This window comes from Arachis ipaensis, chromosome B06 (genome assembly GCF_000816755.2).
Source record: "Arachis ipaensis cultivar K30076 chromosome B06, Araip1.1, whole genome shotgun sequence".
NCBI classification, from domain to species: domain Eukaryota; kingdom Viridiplantae; phylum Streptophyta; class Magnoliopsida; order Fabales; family Fabaceae; genus Arachis; species Arachis ipaensis.
Genome location: NC_029790.2, coordinates 10,220,497 through 10,234,332, shown reverse-complemented (window position 1 = coordinate 10,234,332; position 13,836 = coordinate 10,220,497).

Genomic DNA, 13,836 nt, shown 5'->3' with positions numbered 1-13,836 from the left:
GATTGTTATATTTTAAAATAAAAAATAATAATTAATACTTGTTAGAATATAATTAGGATCTATTAGGATCAATTAGTATTATTTAGTATATCTGAATATTTATTATAGGAGATTATGTCTTTATTATTTCGATTCTCTTAGCACCTATAAATTTCCTTCTATTATGTATCATTTTCACATAACTTGAATTGACAACACACTCAATAATATACAAATCCTTTATCTAGTTTAGTCTCTTGTTTCTAACATGGTATCAGAGCCATGGTATCCTCTTTGAAGAGGATAGGTTATTTTCCTTGCGGTGAAATCACCGTAGTTTTTGCATTTTTTTTTCTATGTCATTCTTCTTTCCTTTTGTCACTCCTTTGATGCTTTTTCACATCATCGACTAGCATATTTTCTCTGTCTTGTATTTTTTCGAGTCGAATGATCAAACACCATTGTCATCTGCTGCTTACCTATTCTCATGAAGAAATCATATAGTTTTCGCTCTCTTTCGACAGTTCCGTCTGCGTTCTCTCGTGACAGTTCCGTCTGCGTTCTCTCGTGACAGTTCCATCTGCGTTCTCTCGTGACAGTTCCGTTTGTGTTCTCTCGTGGCAGTTCCGTCTGCGTTTTCTTGTGACAGTTTCGTCTGTATTTCGTCTGTGTTTCCTTGTGGCAGTTCTATCTGCGTTTCTTTCCGGCAGTTCCGTCTGCGCTTCCTTCAAATAGCGGCAGTTCCGTCTGCGCTTCTTTCAGACAAGCGGCAGTTTCGTCTGCGCTTCCTTTCGACAGTTCTGCACCCGTTTTATCAGTTTATGTAGTTTTTTTTCTCTTTATTTCATTGTTTTAAATAAGTTTCAAACTCAAGTTATCACTTGAGTTTGAGGGGGATGTTAGAATATAATTAGGATCAATTAGTATTATTTAGTATATCTGAATATTTATTATAGGAGATTACGTCTTTATTATTTCGATTCTCTTAGCACCTATAAATATCCTTCTATATTGTATCATTCCACATAACTTGAATAGACAACACACTCAATAATATACAAATCATTTCTCTAATTTAGTCTCTTGTTTCTAACAATACTAAATAGATTTGATTATATATTTTAAGAATAAATAATTATAATTATGCATGATTGATTTATAATATTAATAATTACCGACAATTTTTTTTAAATGATAGTTTTTTTTCATATTAATGTTTCTTAATATTAATTTTATGTAATTAATTAAAATAATTATGCGTCCGTACAATAACAGTATAACAGAAATGATGTACTTTAAAATAAGAAAAGAAAATCTTAATTAATACTTAATTAATTTGATGATCTATCTTAAAAATAAATAATTATAATTATGCATGATGGGAATAAATAACAATATATGATAGCTTATTTTAAATGATAATTTCTTTTCATATTAATGTTTCTTAATATTAACTTACATAATTGAATAAAATAATTATGAATTTATAAGATAATAGTATTATTTTGGGACTTACCTAGAATTGGATGGTTGGACTCGAATGGAAGGTCCAAACATTGAAGGAAGGTGGCCTCCGACTTGTTCCTGCCTGGAAGCCACCGTCCGAGTTGTATGTTTTGAAGAATGGGGGGTGGTACAACGTCGCGTTTTGTCAACCGTCGCGTCCATTTGGGTTTTGCATTTACACGCGGGGGACAGTTACATTGGTAAAGGCGCGCTCTTTTAATGATTGCGTTGTTTTACTGTTATGCCCCTAGTGTGTTATAAATACTTTTCCCTCTTCTTTCTTTCTTTTGTTTACTTTCTAAGAACTGTTTCGCTCCTTCGCTCTTTTTCTTACTCACAAAATCTTCAAGCTCTCTTTTGTTGCAGTGTTCACCTTTCTATCTTCTTCTTCACAAAGGTTAGTTTTTTGCATCTCTCTTTTACTTTTTATAATATTTTTTATACTTAATATACTGCATGCTTTGAGAGTAAGATTCCTCTGTGATATCTTTACTATAGTAAGAAGATTTTTCTTTTGAGATTTTGCGCTTTCTTTTTGCGAAAGTCTTTTTGGCAGTGACTGTCGGTTCTTCCTGCTCTTTTGTTTTGAAAAGAATTATCTTTGAACTGGCTTTTGATGATTGGACTGGCTTTTAATGATGCCCTTTTTCTTTGTGTAATGTAGGTATATTTCCTTATATATTAACTTTCTGAAAATGTCTTCCCAAATCTCAGAAGCCCTTTTGAGATGGGTGGATACTTCTGTCCTCTCTGAAAACTTTTTAGTGGATGACGTTTTTATAACTGAACTCCGAAAGCACCATAGGATTTGTAGCCTAGATGCTGATGAACCCAAATATGAACTAGTGGCTCCGGGATCTGAAGACCGAGTTTGTTGTGAGAGGCTTAACGACTCTAATCCCCACTTTATTTTCATGTATGATTGCCTTTTTACCCGTTTGGGGGTTACCTTCCCTTTTTCTGATTTTGAGATGGAGGTTTTGTTCCACTGCCGAGTAGCTCCTACCCAACTCCACCACAATTCTTGAGGTTTCTTAAAAATATACTAACTTGTCAGCCAAGAGCTTGACTTCCCGACTTCTTTAAGAATCTTTTTCTACCTTTACCACCTGACCAAGCCTTTTAATAAGCAGAATAAGTAGCAATGGGTTTCTTTCCGAGCTATACAGGGTCGGAAGGTTTTTTCTATGTTTGATGAGTCCTTCCATGATTTTAAAAATTCCTTTTTCAAAGTTCAAGCTATCCGACAATTTTTTTTAAATGATAGTTTTTTTTCATATTAATGTTTCTTAATATTAATTTTATGTAATTAATTAAAATAATTATGCGTCCGTACAATAACAGTATAACAGAAATGATGTACTTTAAAATAAGAAAAGAAAATCTTAATTAATACTTAATTAATTTGATGATCTATCTTAAAAATAAATAATTATAATTATGCATGATGGGAATAAATAACAATATATGATAGCTTATTTTAAATGATAATTTCTTTTCATATTAATGTTTCTTAATATTAACTTACATAATTGAATAAAATAATTATGAATTTATAAGATAATAGTATTATTTTGGGACTTACCTAGAATTGGATGGTTGGACTCGAATGGAAGGTCCAAACATTGAAGGAAGGTGGCCTCCGACTTGTTCCTGCCTGGAAGCCACCGTCCGAGTTGTATGTTTTGAAGAATGGGGGGTGGTACAACGTCGCGTTTTGTCAACCGTCGCGTCCATTTGGGTTTTGCATTTACACGCGGGGGACAGTTACATTGGTAAAGGCGCGCTCTTTTAATGATTGCGTTGTTTTACTGTTATGCCCCTAGTGTGTTATAAATACTTTTCCCTCTTCTTTCTTTCTTTTGTTTACTTTCTAAGAACTGTTTCGCTCCTTCGCTCTTTTTCTTACTCACAAAATCTTCAAGCTCTCTTTTGTTGCAGTGTTCACCTTTCTATCTTCTTCTTCACAAAGGTTAGTTTTTTGCATCTCTCTTTTACTTTTTATAATATTTTTTATACTTAATATACTGCATGCTTTGAGAGTAAGATTCCTCTGTGATATCTTTACTATAGTAAGAAGATTTTTCTTTTGAGATTTTGCGCTTTCTTTTTGCGAAAGTCTTTTTGGCAGTGACTGTCGGTTCTTCCTGCTCTTTTGTTTTGAAAAGAATTATCTTTGAACTGGCTTTTGATGATTGGACTGGCTTTTAATGATGCCCTTTTTCTTTGTGTAATGTAGGTATATTTCCTTATATATTAACTTTCTGAAAATGTCTTCCCAAATCTCAGAAGCCCTTTTGAGATGGGTGGATACTTCTGTCCTCTCTGAAAACTTTTTAGTGGATGACGTTTTTATAACTGAACTCCGAAAGCACCATAGGATTTGTAGCCTAGATGCTGATGAACCCAAATATGAACTAGTGGCTCCGGGATCTGAAGACCGAGTTTGTTGTGAGAGGCTTAACGACTCTAATCCCCACTTTATTTTCATGTATGATTGCCTTTTTACCCGTTTGGGGGTTACCTTCCCTTTTTCTGATTTTGAGATGGAGGTTTTGTTCCACTGCCGAGTAGCTCCTACCCAACTCCACCACAATTCTTGAGGTTTCTTAAAAATATACTAACTTGTCAGCCAAGAGCTTGACTTCCCGACTTCTTTAAGAATCTTTTTCTACCTTTACCACCTGACCAAGCCTTTTAATAAGCAGAATAAGTAGCAATGGGTTTCTTTCCGAGCTATACAGGGTCGGAAGGTTTTTTCTATGTTTGATGAGTCCTTCCATGATTTTAAAAATTCCTTTTTCAAAGTTCAAGCTATCGAGGGTTATCACCCCTTTTTTCTGAATGACAACCATGAGCCTCGCTTTCAATTATACTGGGCAGAGGCAACCCCCGTAGAGAAGTACAATATGGTTGATTTGGACGAGGTGGAGGAGGCAGTGGTCGAGTTTTTCCAAGAGGCTTGGGGACGGGCTCCCAACCTCGATACCAAGAAATTTCTTCTCGGTTCTCCGAGTTATGTCCGGACTGAGCTAGGTAGCCTTTAATTTTGATTTTGTAGTCGTTTTCTAACTCTTCTGGCTTGTGTTGTTTTGCTTGCGTCCGAATTGTGTGCTAATCATTTATAATTTCCTTTTTCAGAAAAAACGAAAAGTGGGTCGAAGGTAGCTTACCAGAAGGTGCAGGAGGCCAAGAAGAATGCTCATGCCCGGGCTACTGCTTAGGAGGCCGGAGCTTCCGTCACTCCACCTCGTCGTCAAGTCTTGGGTTTGTGGACTTCTTCTCAGCCCATTTTCGTAAACCCTATTCCTGCTCCTCCTTCTGCTCCCCCAATTCAATCCACCTCGGAACCTGAGAAGAAGAAACGTAAGACTATGGAAGCCAGTTCCTCTAGTGTTGGGGACACCGACTTTGATGGGCCTAAGTTTACTAGGAAGCACATCCTTCCCTATAGTCAAATTGCTATGGATGATGCTGATATCCGAAATCATCTTCAGATCTTAATCCGATGGGGAATTCGGATTGTTGGGGGTCTGTACCTCTCTTCTTGATGTCTTTGACAAAATTCCATTGAGCGCTACTCAAAAATCTTTGGAAGATCTCCAAGGGAAGATTGTCACGTATCAAGAGGATGAGAAAAGGTTGCAGGAGGAGAATGATAGACTGAAGGAAAAGCTTGCTCAGACCTGGGAGAGGGAGAAAAAATTGATGGGCCAGTGTGCTATGGCTGAGGGTCTGAAGAGGAAAGCTGAACAGAACTATATTAGGATCTTTTTCGGCCAATCTTGATTTGAAAAAGGAGGTTGAGCAGCTTCGAGAGAGCTACCAGGACTTGGAGGACTACATTGTTGAGGGTACTGAAGAGGTGTTTACGGTGCTGAAACAACAAGTCGGAGTCATTGCTCCCGACTTGGATTTATCCCCTCTTCACCCTGACAAGGTTGTTATTAATGGAGAGATAGTGTCTCCTCCTCGTCCTGAGACTGACTCCGAGTTAAAGAAGGCAGGGCAGCACATCATTGAATCCCCTCCTCGTGAGGTTGATATGCCGACTTCTTCCGCTGCTCCTGTTGTGACTTCGACCTGTGATTCCGAAGAGATCCCTCAGACCCTTCTGACTTCTGTGGCCGAACCAACTTCCTCTCCTGCCGATGACCCTAATCCTCTTCTTGGTCCCCAATGATTTAAGCTATTTAAGGCCTGGCTTGTGGGTCCTTTTATGAACTCTTTATATTTGTTTGTGTATCTTGCTGGTAGTACCTTGACATTTGGTCCTTTTATAGGGCCTTTAATAACAATTTTTATTTCGTTTGGTCCTTTTTTTGGATAGGACCTTTAACAAAATCGTCGTTTTATGCATGTGATGTTGTTTTTTGGCAAAAAGCTCTTGCTGCTTCGAGTTTTATAAAGCTTTCTGAAAAACTTTTCGTAAAATGAAAGAATATTATCTGAGTTAGATAATTTTTCTACTGCCCAGCGTGGTTGGAGGAAAACTTTTCCTTGCCTAATCTTTCTGTTTTGGCCAGGCTTTTATGAAAAGCCTTTTCCCCTGGTCTTTTTAAGGGGCTTTAGTATCTCTTTGTTTTCCATTGGCTTAATCTTTTACGCTCAACTTTGTTTATTGAGTAGTTATTGTAACTTAGTTTATTTTTGCAATGCATTTTGATCTGCTCGGGCTATCCGACTTATAAGTCGTTAGCTATCTTACTTCCGAGTTGTTATGATCGACTTTTATAACCTCTTTACACTGACTTGTACCTCGTCGCTTTATCTTGCCGACCATGTAGGTCGGTCAATGGATTTTCGTGTTTTTCTGAGCTTAAGTCAGTGCGTATCGTAGTAATGATAAATGAAAATTTTAAAGAGAAAAGTAAAGAGATAGAAAAAGAGATGTTATTACTAATGAAATATGGTTTCATAAGGGTGCTTTTGCTACTAAGGGAGTGACTTATGGCTTTTCTGCCCATAGCCCTCACTTTGATGCCTCGTTAAAACCCCCTTCAAGAAAATCCTTCTTGGGAAAAAACCATGAAGTCAGAAAAAAGAGTACATCAGGGAGTGAGATTCGCTTCTAGCTGTAATATCTCTTCATATTGCAAGCGTGCCATGACTTTGGGAGCTCAAATCCTCCTAGGTCGGACACTTTGTAGTATCCTTTTCTCAAGACCTCAACTATCTTGTAGGGTCCTTTCTAGTTAGCAGCGAGTTTTCCTTCTCCTGACTTTTCACTCCGATGTCATTTCTGATGAGTACTAAGTCGTCTGAGGTGAAGCTTCTTCGAATGACCCTTCCGTTATACCTTGTTGCCATCCTTTGTTTTTAATGCTGCTTCTCTTATCTGGGCTTGTTCTCGAACTTCTGGGAACTATTCGAGTTCCTCTTTGTGTGCCTAGATGTTTCCGACCTCATTATAAAATCTCACCTTAGGGCTCTACTCAGTGACTTTTGTGAGGATCATGGCTTCAATGCCATAAGCAAGTCAAAAAAGTGTTTCTCCAGTGGTTGAATGAGGTGTGGTTTGGTAGGCCCATAATACCTGAAGAAGCTCTTCAGCCCAGGCTCCCTTTGCTTCTTGAAGCCTTTTCTTTAACCTGTCAATATAACTTTATTGGCTGCTTCTACTTGTCCATTCGCCTGGGGATGCTCAACCGAGGTGAATTGGTGCTTGATCTTCATGCTAGCTACCAAGCTTCTAAATGTAGAGTCAATGAACTGTGTACCATTATCAGTTGTGATGGAGTGTGGAACTCCAAATCGGGTGATAATATTTCTGTACAGAAATTTCCGACTTCTCTACGCCGTAATAATAGCTAACGGCTCTGCTTCTATCCACTTAGTGAAGTAGTCTACCCCCACAATGAGAAACTTTACTTGTCATGGCGCTTAAGGGAAAGGCCTGAGTAGGTCCAGTCCCCACTTTGCAAAAGGCCATGGAGAAGTTACACTAATGAGTTCTTCTGGGGGAGCGACGTGAAAATTTGCATGCACCTGACAAGGTTGACACTTTTTCACGAAATTGGTGGCATTTCTTTGCAGTGTTGGCAAGAAGAATCTAGCTCGGATAACTTTTCTGGCCAAGGATCTTGCCTCGAGATGGTTCCTGTAGATGCCACTATGTACTTCGTCCAAGACTTCTTCCGTCTTAGAGGTCGGGACATATTTCAACAATGATGTACTTATTCCCCTTCTATAGAGGACATTTCTCACCAAAGTGTAGTTTTGTGCTTCCCTCCAGATCTTCTTGGCCTCTTTTTGTTCCTCAAGTAAGGTGTCGAATTTCAGATATTCGATCAGAGGAGTCATCCATCTGAGGTCTAATCTGGAAACTTCTAAGACGTCCACCTGATAAACCCCCATTTTTAGGGTTTATCTTGTGCTTAATTTAAGGGATTTTATGACCTTTTACCCACATTTATTCAATGAAATAGCATGGTTTCATGATTGTCTCCTAATTTGTGCTTAAGTGTGAAAACATGCTTTTTAGGCCCTTAATTGCTAATTTTGATTCACCTTTGATTCCACTAGATGCCTTGATATGTTTGCTAGTGAATTCAGATTGGAAAGGCTAGGAATGGATCAAAGGGGTGGAGAGGAAAAGCATGCAAGTGGAGAACTCATGAAGAAATAAGGATTTGGGATGCTGAGATAGACGCGCACGCGTGAAACGATGAGGTCGCATGGCGACGCGTACGCGTACATGACGCGTACACGTGGATAGCAATTTGTCAAACGAGGTGTACGCGTCATGTACGCGCACGCGTCGGTGCTCGCACGTGACCCACTTAAGGTGAATCCGCTAGGGGCGGTTTCTGTGCTTCCCAGGCCCAAATCCAACTCATCTCTGATGCAATTTAACCCAAGGATTGAAGGGGAATCAACACACATGAATCTAGTTACCAATTAGTTAGTTTAGTTTAGTTTTGGAGGAAAAGTTAGTTTCTAGAGAGAGAAGCTATCTCTTCTCTCTAGAATTAGGTTAGAGGTAGATTAGGATTTCTTATATCTAGGTTAATTTCATGCTTTGATTTACTTTTCCTTTTGTAATTCTTGTTCTTTTACATCTCCTCTCTCTAGTTTAGCATTTAATTCTTGTAATTCTCTACTTTTATATTGATGCACTTTTGTTTCTTCTATTTCTCTTTAATGCAATTTATGATTTATATTCCTTTGTTGTTGAATTGCTTTGTTGTTGTTTAATTCCTTGCAATTAATAGTGTAGATTATTGTTTACCTTTATTGCCTTCTATGTGTTTGTTGAAATGCCTCTTTTAGGTATGAGTTAGATTTTGTTCCTCTTGGCTTTGGTTGAGTAATTGGTGACTCTTGAGTTATCAAACTCTCTTGTTGATTGATAATTAGAAGCTGCTAATTAACTTGAATGCCACTAAAGCTAGTCTTTTATCATGATTAGGCTAGGACTTGTGGAATCAAGCTAATTCATCCACTTTACTTTCCTTCATAGTTAGAGGTTAACTAAGTAGGAGCAATGGACAATTCTCATCACAATTGATAAGGATAGCTAGGATAGGACTTCTAGTTCTCATACCTTGCCAAGAGCTTTTCTAGTTTTTAGTTTTTATTTCTTTTGCAATGTACATTTCTTGTTTCTTATCTCAAAAACCCCAAAGATACTTCATAGCCAATAACAAGAACACTTTATTGCAATTCCTAGGGAGAATGACCTGAGATTTGAATACCTTGGTTATTATTTTTAGGGGTTTGTACTTGTGACAAACAAATTTTTGTATGAGAGGATTCTTTGTTGGTTTAGAAATTATACTTGCAATGAGAATTCATTGAGGAATTCTAAACCGTCAAAAATCCATTCATCACCACCTTGGTATCTGCCTTTGTGATTGAGGGTTCTTGGAGAGTTTCTTGGATCAGGCTTCTATTGTTTTCCCCCGGTTTGGTACTTGCTAACTTGGAGAAGGCTCTGCTGTTAAGTTTCCGAGTTATGTGTCTGACCTCGATTTCGGGAAATTGTCTAAGATACTCCATAATTTTTTCTAATTACCTTTTCATATTTAGATCTTTAGCTTGATATTCTCCATTAATTTGAGAAGTCACCACTTGAGAGTCAGTGAAGACTACTACTTTGGTTGCTCCGACTTCATTGGCTAGCTTTAGTCCAGCAATCAGAGCTTCATATTCTGCCTGATTGTTGGAGGCTGGAAACTCAAATTTCAAGAAGACTTCTATTTGAGTTCCTTCCTGATTAACCAATATTATGCCAGCACCGTTTTTGACTTTGTTGGAGGAGCCATCCATATATAACTCTCAGATCGTGGAGGTCTCCTCTTGATATCATGCGTATTCGGCCACGAAGTCGGTGAGACATTGGGCTTTGATGGTTGTCTGAGTTTCGTATTTCAAGTCAAACTCGGATAGCTCTATTGCCCATTGAACCATTCTGCCCGCAACATCCGTTTTTTTGCAGGATTTGCTTCATGGGCTGGTTCATCCGAACTCTGATTATGTGAGATTGAAAATAAGGTCGAAGCCTTCTAGATGCTATTATTATCAAGGCATATGCGAAATTTTCAAGTTTTTTATACTTTAGTTTGGGGCCTTGTAGCACCTTACTTGTAAAGTAAACAGGATGCTGCCCGACCTCATCTTCTCGTATTAATGCTGACGTCACGGCCTTCTCGGCGACAGCTAAATATAATATGAGTTCTTCCCCCGCTTTTGGTCGATAAAGAATAGGAGGTTGGCTTAGGTACTTTTTGAACTCTTGGAATGCCTCTTCGCATTCAGGAGTCCATTCGAACTAGCATCCTTTTCTTAGTAGAGAAAAAAGTGGTAGGAATCTTAATGCTGATCTTGCCAAGAATCTGTATAGAGCTGCAAGTCGGCCGTTCAGCTGCTGGACTTCCTTTAAGCAGGCTGGGCTCTTCATTTCCAGGACTGCTTTACACTTATCGGGGTTAGCTTCAATCCCCCTCTGTGTTAGCATGAATCTTAGGAATTTTCCAGCCTCCACTGCAAAGGTGCACTTATCGGGATTTAATCTCATCCCATGCAATCTCATGGTGTTGAAGACTTGCGAGAGATCATTCAGGAGGCTAGTGTCATCCTTGGTCTTCACCAGCATGTCATCCACATATATCTCCATTAATTCTTCCAAGTGAGGTGCAAATACCTTGTTCATCAGCCTTTGATACGTGGCCCCTGCATTTTTTAATCCAAATGGCATGACCACGTAGCAATAGTTTGCTCTTAGCGTGATGAATGATATTTTTTTCTTGGTCTGGCTTGTACATCGGGATTTGATTATATCCCGAGTAGGCATCCATAATTGACAAATATTAATATCCCGAGCTAGAATCTACTAGGTTATTAATATTGGGTAGAGGATATGGGTCTTTTGGGCGTGCCTTATTAAGATCGGTGTAGTCAACACACATCCTCTATTTGCCATTATGTTTTTTGACCAACACCACGTTTACCAGCCAGGTCGGATACTTGACTTCTCTAATAAAGCCTGCCTCCAGCAGGGCTTGCACTTGCTCTTTGACCACTTGAGCCTGTTCAGATCCTAGCTTCCTTCTTCTTTGCTGAACAGGTCAGGATCCCGGATGGACTGCCAATCTGTGTGACATGAGTTTCGGGTCTATCCTAGGCATGTCAGAAGCTTTCCAAGCAAAGAGGTCAGAATTTTCTTGTAGGAGCTACACCAGCTTCTGCTTCAGATCCTCCGTTAAATTGGCTTTTATGTTGGTGTTTTTCCTAATCTTCTACCCGATTTGTGTTTCTTCGGTCTTTCCTCTGGGCTGTGGTCATAATTCTTCTTTAACTCGGACTCCCCCGAGTTCAATGCTATTGACTTCTCTGCCTTTACCTCTCACGTTCAGGCTTTCATTATAACACTTTCTTGCCAGCTTCTAGTCTCCTCTGATGGTAGCGATCCCTTCTAGTGTTGGAAACTTCATACAGAGATGGGGTATAGAAACTACTGCTCCAAGCCAATTTAGGGTTGTTCTGCCTATCAGGGTATTGTAGGCAGAAGCTACATCGACGACAATAAACTCGATAGTTAAGGTCTTGGATTTCATCCCCTTTCCAAAAGTTGTGTCTAAGGGAATGAAGCCCAGCGGCTTAATGAGAGTGTCCCCTAATCTGAAAAAGGTGTCAGGGTAGTCCCTTAGCTCTTTCTCGTCCAATCCCAACTTGTCAAATGCTGGTTTAAATAAGAGGTCAGCTGAGCTCCCTTGATCCACAAGGGTTCTATGTAGATGAACGTTGGCGAGAATCATAGTGATTACTACCGGATCGTCGTGTCCGGGCATAATGCCTTGCCCATCCTCCTTGGTAAATGAGATAGTTGGGAGGTCGGGCCCTTCACTCCCTACTTGGTAGACTTCCTTCAAATGCCTTTTTCGAGATGATTTGGTCAACCTTCCTCCCGCAAATCCTCCCGATATCATATGAACGTGTCGTTCGGGGGTCTGGGGGTCTGTGGGGGCGAATTTCTTCATCCGTGACCTTCATCATCTCTTTTTCTTTTCCTATGATTGTCCGACGTTTCCATGAGATATCTATCTAGCCGACCTTTCCTGCCCAGCTTTTCTATCACATTTTTTAGTTCGTAACAATCATTAGTGGAATGCTCATACAGCTTGTGATACTCACAGTATTCATTACGACTTCCCCCCCCCCTTTTTTGTTCTTGATGGGTCGCGGGGGAGGAAGCTTTTCAATGTGGCAAATTTTCATGTATACGTCGACTAGGGAGACTCGTAGAGGAGTGTAAGAGTGATATCTTCTAGGCCTTTCAGATTTGACTTCTTCCTTTTTCTTGGGATCCCTCTCTTTTTCTTTTGATTGTTGGGGATGCCCTAGCCGCCAACTCAGTTTCATAACCTGGCGTTTTCCTCCATATTGATGTACTTTTTTGCTCGTTCTTGTACATCACTCAAGGAAGTCGGGCGTCTCTTTGAAATGGATTGGGAGAAGGGTCCTTCTCGAAGTCCATTAACGAGACCCATTCTCATTGCTTCAATAGGCAAGTCTTGAATTTTCGAGTATGCCTTGTTGAATCTTTCCATATAGTCTCTTAATGACTCTCTGACCTCTTGTTTTACTCCAAGTAGGCTAGGTGCATACTTGGCTTTGTCTTTTGGATTGAGAAACGCGTAAGGAACTTGCACGAGAGGTCGTCAAAGCTGGTTACCGACCTGGGGGGAAGGCTATCGAACCACTTCATGGCCGCCTTAGTCAAGGTCGTCAGAAAGGCCTTGCAGCGAGTAGCGTCCGATGCGTCAGCTAAGTACATCCAAAATTTAAAGTTACTGAGTTGATGCTTTGGGTCAATCGTCTTGTCATACAGATCCATGTCAGGGCTTTTAAAGTTTTTGGGAACTTTAGCCCTCATGATATCCTCAATGAATGGATCTTCTTCTCCTAATGGGGTATCCTCTCGATCTGTGCTGGAATCCTTATTTCGGAGGTTGGATTTCAGCCTTGAGAGCTTTTTTTCAAGCTCTCTTCGTCATTCGATCTCTCTACTTAGGCTTCGTTCCGCTTCACGCTGTCGCTCCAGCTCCTGTTCTAGTTGCTCGAGTCGACCTTAGTGGCCGTGTAACAGTCCTATTAAACCGGTGGAGTGATGTTGCCCATCTTTTCTGGGGTGATGAACCTTGGAGAAGATTCTTTTTGGTCCCTGGGTATTCGAGGGACCTTCATCGTGCTGTCCTTCCGCTCCTTGTAGGGATATTATCGCTCTGTCATTGTTGATCGCGTCCTGATGCTCTTGTTCAGACTCAGATGCGGTGTATCCATCTTCATGCTGGTCGTCCACCATTATGCGATGATCTACAGGTCCCTGGCAACGGCGCCAATGTTCCGGGGATTACCTAGAACCGGATGGTTGGGCTCGAATGGAAGGCCCAAACATTGAAGGAAGGTGGCTTTCGACTTGTTCCTGCTTGGGAGCTGCCATCCGAGTTGTGTGTTTTGAAGAATGTGGGGTGGTACCTGCGAAGACACTCCGATGCCTAAGTTAGCAAGGGGTTAAGCAGGTTTTGAATATATTGGAACTTAGATTTACCTGAGTGATCTGTGTATTTATAGGTGATGGACCAATAACCATCGTTGAAGTAGTTCCACCTCTGATGGTGGATAATCATCCCTTTATCTTAGGGTTGTTAAGATCACTCTTCTAGAAGTGGGTGAGAGATTTAAGGAGGCAGTTACTTGTTTAAATAAGTGTCATCTGCCAGCTCATGTCGAATCCAACCTCTTTGGAGAGGTCGGGTGGATCAGTAAAGGCCAACCCTTTGGATTGGGCCTGGCCATTAAGCTGGACCAGGATATAAACAAATATATAATAAGATTGATATAATTTAT